This window comes from Rattus rattus, chromosome 17, assembly GCF_011064425.1.
Source record: "Rattus rattus isolate New Zealand chromosome 17, Rrattus_CSIRO_v1, whole genome shotgun sequence".
NCBI lineage: Eukaryota > Metazoa > Chordata > Mammalia > Rodentia > Muridae > Rattus > Rattus rattus.
The window spans coordinates 21954584-21964083 of NC_046170.1; positions in this window are offsets into that span (position 1 = coordinate 21954584).

Here is a 9500-nt window from a genome sequence, read left to right on the forward strand (position 1 = left end):
CCAGTTTCCACCAATCTGATGCCTAAGGCAGAGATTACAGAGCCTCAGTTTCTGGTCTTCCAGCTGGGTTAAGGCTTTGGTCGATGTGGTAGTCAGCAAATGCCTGTGATGAGCAGCAAAGGAAAGAGAGCTCTGCTCTGGCTCACAGTTTAGGGTGTTCCAGTCCAGTCCATGATCTGTTGACCTCATCACTCTGTGCCAGGGACAAAGCAACAAGTCATGGTGGGGGCACACGGCAGGGCCAGGAAACAAAGGGAAGGAAAATAGGAAGACCCAGATCTCATCGTCTAATCCGGAGGTACACTCCATCCATCTCTCTTTCTCACAGCCTTATTTAAAGGCTCTACCACTTTCCAGTAGAACCAACTTGAGTGCCAACTCTTTAGCTCATGAACCTTTGGGGGACATGAAAAACCTATGTAGTTATCAACTATTGCTTCAATGGAGCAATGGCAGGTTGTGCAATCAAAACAACTTCATATTTAGATAAACCAGCAGTTTATTCTCATGGGGACATTTCCCTTGTGTATCAATGTGGATACCTCTGTTAAGAAAACAGTTTCCAGACAGTTTGGAACAAGTCTGGAAGGTAGCTCCAGGATCTTTCTAAGCACTGACCAGAATGCAGCTTGTTTAAGATGAGCCTCATTTTAGTTGGGCAAATTTTAGAACCTGTAACTGTCTCAAGTTAGAGATCATTTGAATGTTAGAATAAACCTAAGTTTTAGGGTTTTTAAAGGTTTTAATTTTTTACTAACTTTTTCCTGCTTGTATCTTGGTGAAATGGGTTGTTATAAGTGAGAGAAAAATATTCTAATGCATATTCCACTCTGCTTCACCGTCAGCTAGCAGGGTAGCATGAGAGGTGCCGGTAATTACGCCAAAAAGTGACTTCTCCATCTGCTACACACCTGCACACTAGATCCCCTGAGACATTTCTAAGACGACAATCTCTGGGCATCCCCACCCCTCAAGAGATAGTGATAAAGTTAGTAGGAGGTACAACATGGCCATTAGATTTTTGAAAGTCTTGCTGGGTGATACTCGGGTGCAGCAAACTTTGAAAATAACCCAGTCTTTAAGAAGGAAGAGACACATGTTCATAGGAGGTGGGGACTCCCTCTATGTTGGGACCTTGAAATTGCCTGAAGAATTTCTATGAGAACTTTAACTGTGACTCCATAAGGTTCGGCTGGAGGAAACAAAACAGGACTGTTATTCTGAATTTAAACAGAAATGATTCTGGAATATTAAGTGTCTTACAAATCACAAGGAAGGCTCAGATATCAGACTGTCCATTGAGTTTTAGAAACAACTTTGGGAATCATTTATCAGAACTGAGCTTTGAAAGAACTCTCTTGGCTCCCAAAGCACAGAACCACAGCGAGGAGGGGAAAGGGAGCCCTCAGCATTTGCTGTGGTTGGAAACCATTGCAGAACACATCGGCACTGCAAAGTCAGGCTCACAAGATCTTTTCTTCTGAGCTGAAGTTCCTGGAGGGAACCTGCAGTGGCTACTCCTGGTTGTCAACTTGACTGTATCTGGAGTGAACTACAATCCAGAATTGGAAGGCTCACCTGTGATCTTGAGGCTGGGAGATACAAGTTTCTGACCTGGATCTTGGTATGGAGATCTTGAGGCAGAGCGGCTATGAATCCCAGGAGTTTAAAGCAAGGAGATCTCTGAGTTCAAGGTCACCTGGGACAAAGCAAGTTCCAGACCCAGGAGTGGTGGTACCCACGTTTAATCTGGGACACCCCTTCTGCTGGAGACCTACATGAGGACATTGGAAGAAGGAAGGGTCTAAGATTCAACATAGTGATGTGTTCAAGGTCATAGTCAGGCTGTCTGCTTCTAGACACTATGCTGCAAGTCAGGAATGTTCTATAGCCTGTTTGTACTACACGCGTTCCATCGGTGCAGTGGAGAGAAATAAGAGCACCATTCTCATAGAATTTCTGTAATGATTAAATGAGTTAGGACTGTAAATTCATTCCCTGGGAATCCATCTGCCATGTCTGACAGAGAAGAACGTAAGCCAGCAAAGCAGCAGGTAGGCAAATGTCAGATCCTTACTCCCTGTGGTGGTTTAGACACACATGGCCACCATAGACGCATGTGTTTGAATGCTTTGTCGATAGGGAGTGGCGCTGTTAGGAGGTGTGGCCTTACTAGAGTAGGTGTGGCCTTGGAGGAACCATGTCACTGGGAGGTTGGGCTCTGAGATCTTCTATGCTCAAGCTATGCCCTGTGCGGCACACAGTCTCCTTCTGCTGCATGTGAATCAAGATGTAGAACTCTCAGCTCCTTTCCCAGCACCATGTCTGCCTACATATTGCCGTGCTTCATGGTAATAAAATTATTACCATGGTAATAAACCTCTGAAACTGTAAGCTAGCCACAATTAGATGTTTTTCTTTATAAGAGTTTCCGTGGTCATGGTGTCCCTTTGCAGCAATGGGGACCACAACTTAGTCTTCGTCGAATTTTCAAAACTTCTATTCTCCTCCCTGTTCTGTAGCAGACTAATTGCTATGGCTTCTTCTTGTTCTCTGTCCCCGTTCCCAGAGTACATTCCACTTTCCTGCCTCCTGTGAACCCCCTTAGCCTCCTTTCTAGTCCACCCCCAATTCCTGTATTGTGAGTTTCCAATACCTAGAAATAAATGGTACCAGGATACCTCAATAGCTATACATGGCAGAATCCCAGAAGCACTACCTATCAGACTGTACAGAACAATCACACTCTCTTAAGAATCACAGAGGGCAACAGAAACCAAGGGGAAAAAAACACCCACCCCAAAAGTCAAGGCCAGATGTCAACATATAGAACTACAATCATCCCAAAGCCAGACACCTAGATGGCAGACACAAACAAAATCAGCAAGAGCCAGGACATGTATCCGCTGAGCCCAGAGACCCTACCAAGGCAATGACCTTAAATAGCTTTTATAAATATGAGAGAGGTCCCTAAGAGGAAAGTAATAAATCTACTAATGAAATCTACGAAAACACAAACACCACAAATGCACAGTGGAAGGAGATGAGTGGAACAGTTCAAGACCACAGTGGAAAAAATCAATAAAGAAATCCCGTTACTTTTCTGAAGGAAATCTGGAATTGAAATATTTGGAAACTTGAACAAGAACCTCAGAGGAAACCCACACCAACAGACTACAAGAGAGAATCTCAGGCATTAAAGGCAAGATAGAAGAAATGTATACCTGGGTCAAAGAGAATGGTAAGCCTACGTGACCCAAGGTACAAATTATTCAGAGAATCTGGGACAATATGAAAAGACCAAGAGTATGGATAATATAAATAGATAAGTAGAAGAAGGAAAAGAAACCCAGGTTAAAAAGTAAAGAATACATTTTCAAAAGAAATCTTAAAAAGAAAATGTTCCTAAGTTAAATTAGGAGGTACCTATCAAGGAGCAAGAAGCTTACAGAACACAAAATGGACTGGATCAGAAAAGAAATTCCCTTCAGCATATCATAAAGGTACACTAAAGGTACAGAACAAAAAAATTAAAGCTGCAAAAGGGAAAAGGACATATAAAGGCTGTTAGAACAGCACTGACTTCTCAACAGAGACCCTGAAAGCAAGAAGGGCCTGAACAGAGGTTCAAAAAACTCTGAGAGACCACAGATAGTAGTCGAGACTGCTATACTCAGCAAAATGTTCAATCACTACAGATGAAGAAAGACATTTTACTTCCACAATAAAACCAAGTTTAAGAAATATCCATATATAACTCCATACTATAGAAGAAACTAGAAGGAAAACTTCAACCTTAAGGGCTTGGCCACACCCAAGAAAACACAAAAAACAAGTCATCCCAAACCAACACCTCAAAAAGGGGTTGGAGCATCCCCTTTATGGAATAATTGGAAAAATAACTGAAATTAACAAACACTTTATAACTCTTTATATCAATGGTCTCAATTTCCCAATAAAAGACAGACTAAGAGGGAGTCAAGGGAGGGAATTTTGGGGAGAGACAGCTAAAATTAAGGGCCATTTGAGTGTAGTATGGAAAATTAACACACTAGAAGCTTACACACACACACACACACACACAGAGAGAGAGAGAGAGAGAGAGAGAGAGAGAGAGAGAGACAGAGACTAAGTGAAATTGCCCACTGGATATCTCTTCTCACCAAAGGAAACTTCCTATATTAGCACTGGCTTGCTTCTAATTGAGTTGTTGGCCAAAGGGGTCCCATGGGAATCCCCAAACACCCCAGGCTGTAAACTAGCAGCAAGGCCCTATTGCTCTCTGTAAACTAGCAGCAAGGCCCTATTGCCAAGAACAATCTTGCACAACTCATTGAATACAGACAAGTCAAGCTGGTGCCTACGTAGAGCCTTTACCCCTACGGCTAGTGCTCTTGGTGATGGACGGCACTCTGAAGCTACCAAAGAAAGGCTGCTGTTTACCAACTCAGCTACAGTCCCTTTGATCTACATTAGGGTCCTGCCTGTACGATAGGCTAGTGCGGAAGTGGCAGAAAGCTTGTGGTAGTGACCCACCAATATCTGATTTGATTTTAGGCCTGATCCATGAGATGGAATTCACACCTGATACTACTTGATGACCAAGAACCTCATAGTCCATAGCCCAGGGACCTGGGGAGAACTGAATACTACTGTCTACTAAAGAAATACAGCAATAAAATATCTCCTAAGGAAATTCTTCCACACTCATAGGTCAGTGCCTTGCTCAGCCATCATCACAGAAGCTTCCTCCTGCAGCAATGAGAACAAACACAGAGGCACAGCCAGACACTATGCAGTCAGAGACCTGAGAACACTCAGCCTCCATCAAATCTCTCTCCTCAGAACTAAGGAACCCTGTGGAAGTAGAGGCAGAAAGAATATAAAAGTCACAGGGGTTGGAGGACACCAAGGAAAGACGACCATAGAGACAGTCTCTGAGCCAGGGAGGTCTTGGGTGTAGGTGATTTGCTCAGTGAGATGATTCAAGGGATGGGTTTTAAGAGCAGGGCAGGAACAGAGCAGGAGCAACAAGAGTGGGAGAGCATTGTAGCGTTCTGACACTCAGCGCGCGCTGGAAGGTAAGGCAGACTACCTGACTTGTGCTGTCAAACCTTGTCACTTCCACGGACTTGTCACGCAGCCATACTGACTCAGTCTCCCTTTGCAAAGTGTAGTAGACAGAACTTGCGCCTCTGCCTCAAGTGTTTCTGGAAGGCTCAGCGGAGGTGAATTATTTGGGAGTCTTCCTTTAAAATTAAGATCACCTTAGCAGGGAAACCATTAAGCCAATCTCATAGTTAAGCCTAGAGCATCTTTTGTTTCAGGATGGTGAGGCAGGAATGGTCTGGGAGATAGAGGCAGACAACAAAGGGAAGAGAAAAAGGCCATTTGGGTCAGTGGGAGGCAGGCAAGGTGGGAAGGAAAGTGGTCCCTAATTCTTCAGCAGGAATAGCATCAACAGGCGGCTTTCTTCCTCCTGGCAGGCACAACGCCCACCATCCAGCCACTGTGGTCTCACAGTCAGTTCGGCAGAGAGGCCCACTGCAGCTACTTCCCTGTGAAAGTATTTCCAAAGCCACTAATAAAAAGGTAACTCGCTCTGTGCGATGAGAGATGACAGGCGCGCCTTGGGATGAATGATGGGTAAAGAATTGTCATTTCTCTTCTCAAAACCAGGCTATTATCTACTCATGGCGCTTGGCACTTGTGGCTTGTTAGCAATTACACAGTGGAAGGCAACCCACTCCAAGTTGCCCCCCAGAGCCGCTTCTCCTGCAGCCTCGCTTCAGCCTCCCTCTCCATGGTGTCTGGGCAATCCAAGGCAGATGCGAGAAGACGGTTTCAAATCGGCTTTATTTCCCTTTCATACACTTTCTCCTATTTCAGTTTTAAGTGTGACCTCAATTAGCGTTTACCCCAAGTTTTAAGAAGCCACAAGAGTTGCAATTTTGATGGTAGAGTTTGGACCAAATGATTCAATACTGATTCAAATTGAAAAAGTTGCTCAGACCAAAATAGTGCCTTTTTTTTTCTCTCACTAAGCAAGGCTAACAATAAAAGCGAAGATTGTGGTTTTAAGTTAAAACATCCCACACGTTTTTCCAAGTGTCTCTCGTGAATTACTTCCTTTATTCTTCTATGTAATGCTGATTGCTCCCATTCTACATTTGAAAAGAAAAAACCAAAAACAAAACAACGACAAAGACGAGTTACAGAATGATATAAGGTCTGGAGAGATGGCTCAGCAGTTGGGAGCACTTAGAACTCTAGCAGAAGGCCTGGGATTGGCTCTTAGAACCTTCCGGGCAGTTCACAACTTCCTGTAACTCTAATTCCAGGAACTCTGACGCCCTCTTCTGGCCTCTGTGGGCTACTGCACACATGTGGTTCACATAAACCTGTGCAGGCTCACACACAGAAATAAAGAAAAGTTTTAAATACAATGAAACAAGTAAAGAGTTCAATAATTTAGGCATTTGATATGTGGCTATAAGTGCTCCTATCTTATGAAATTTAAATAATTCTACAAACTTTTGACTAATTTCTCCATAAATCATAATACTTTTTTTCTAGTTCCTTCACCCAGAATACTCCATGACTATCCATATCCTAGGTTCAAGTCTCCCAAACACTGGCACTCAGTTCCTTCTTCAGGAGTCTTTTCCTGTAATTTCTCAACAGATCTGTCCCAAACCAGGGCTGGTTCTAGCAGTGGATGGAGACATCTTGGACTGTCTTGACTTAGAATGCTTCTGGTATCTAATAGGAGGACGTCAACAAAGCCACCAAACCTTTTAAAACACATCCAATATACCTCTCGCACAGAGAAAATGAACTGATCCTAACTTAATAGAGCGGAGAAAGATGGAGAAAACCTAAGACTACTCAGCCCAACTGAGTGATGGGGTCTCACGCTGTAGCTCTGGCTAGCCTGGAGTTCGTTATACAGAGCAGGGTGGCCTTGAGCTTACCCTCCCATTAATGCTGGGATTATAGGCATATGGTGTGTGTGTTACAGTGTCTATCTGATGTACCCAGGTGTGTGCATGTGTACATACGGTCTGTACAATGTATCTTTTTTCTACTGCTTGCCACTTCTTTTTTTTTTTGAGACGGCCTCTTACTAAACCCAAGGTGCATAGCTTTGTCTAGACTGGATGACCAATGAACTTTGGGTATCCTCTTTCTCCATCTTCAACCCTTCCAGCCCTGGAATCCCACGCACAGTTCACTACACATGCCTTCTGTGTGGGTGTTTGACATCTAAATTCTATTACTGAGCCATCCCTTTAGTGCCTCTCTGTCTCTGTCTTTCCCTGTCTCTGTGTCTCTGTCTCTGTCTGTCTCTGTCTCTCTGTTTCTCTGTCTCTCTGTCTCTCTCTCTCACACACACAATATATATGTACACACATATATATATATATATATATATATATATATATATATACACACACACACACACACACACATAGTTTTGGAGGTGATGGCAGTAAGTCACCAAATTTCCACTCAGTACACTGTAGCATCTGAAGAGGAGAGTAGCTCTTATGGAGTGCTGCCAAGAGCCAGTCAGTACATCAGAGACTCAGATCTCAGCAGAAGCCCCTCATGCTTCCTCCAGTGAACTCAAGTCAACACTTTTGACACTTTAAAATGCTTTATTGTAAAAGTAGACAAGACTTTGTCAAGGATAAACATACTCCTATCAGGTAAACAGAGTTCTTCTTAGTCATATAGAAGAAACTTACAGAAAGAAAAAACAGAAATCTGTGGATTATGGTGGGCCTTAACAATGACAGTGAATGAAAGTGACTAGCCACAAATAAGGGGAAATGGCCAGCACAGTAAAGTATTCTGTATTAAAGGAGTAATTCCATATTTGAACTGCACACTCCACCATCCCCAAAATAGTTCTTTCTATGCCTACACCTGCATGTCTTGGCATGGTACCAAGATTAGAACCGGGATGTACATCATACAAAGCTGCCAAGTTCTGACCCTGCCTTCTTGGTTCAGGCTCCTAGATATCAAAATGGTTATATTTTTATAGGTAGAGTATGTACATGATACATGGCTGTGCTGGCTGCGTCTAAGTCAAGTTGATACAAGGTAGAGTCATTTGAAAAGAGGGGACCTCAATTAAGAAAAGGCCCCAGTAGCTTGGCCTGTGAGCAAACCCGTGGTGCTCTCTTGACTGATGATTGTGACTGAAGACTCAGCTCACTGTGGCAGTGACCTCCCTGTGCTCCTTGGTACTACAAGAAAATAGACTGAAGGAACCCTAAGGACCAAGCCAGTAAGCAGTGTTTCTTCATGCCGCCCACTTCAATTCCTGCCTCCGGCTTCATGCCTTGAGTTCCTGCCCTGACTTCACCTTCATGACAGTCTGTGACCGGGATATGGAAGCTGAAATTAACCCTTCCCTCTCCAAGCTGCTCCGAGGTCACAAGTTTTATCACAGCAATAGAAACCCTAAGACCATGAGTCAAATTGCTCAACAATGATCCTAAGACATATTAGTGCCCTATAAACTGAGTCTCCTGGGAATTGCCTACTCATCTCAGTGCCCTGCAGCGTATGATGCTGCCTCAAACAGCTCGTTCGAGGTTGCTTCATTAGTGATGTGAATGAATCTATGGAGAGAGAAGGCGTCATGAAGGTGAAAGAACACTTGGAAATCAACTGCTAGGACATTAAACATGGATTGTATGAATTAGTACACATGAAGTAGCATAGTGCTGGTAATCATGACACTTGTAGGGTCTTTGAGGTCAGAGTGTCTCACATCTGAGTGTCCCTAAGAAGTACAAGGGTGCTTATTATATATGTACCCATAAATATCCCTCAAAGTGTATTAGGTGTGTGTGTGTGTGTGTGTGTGTGTGTGTGTGTGTGTCCTCATGTATATATGGGTGCATGTGCCTCTGTATGTGTGTGTACATGCATGTACATGTGCATGGATGCACATGCATGGAGGCCAGAGGTCAGCCGTGGACATCATTCCTTGGGTGTCATTTACTCATTTATCGTGTTTTCTGAACCAGGGTCTCTGGATGGGATCTGGCTTGGATTCCACTGCTCTGGCTAGCCAGTATCCAACACTGGTTACAAATGAACATCTCTGTATCTTTGTTTTTAAATGGGTGCCTGGCATTAACCTCTGACCTGATGCTTACATAGCAACCATTTTACTGACAAAGCTGTCTCTCTAGCCCTAGATCTTAAATCCTGGTGTTTATATAAATCATCTGAGATTCATGTTAGAATGAATCTGGTAGCTGAGAAATTCTGCATGGGTTCTTCAGCCAAAAGCTACTGTGTTCTCAATGATAAGAGTATGATAGTCTTTACCTTGCTGAATTGCCTAAGAAATTGAAAGATTCTTGTCCAAACGTCTAATTCCCTAAGATTCTTATTCAACTAAAATGAGGATGTTAAAAAAACTCCCTATGTAATGGCAGGGTACAAGCGATTTGAAGAGAAAAATGGAAAAAATG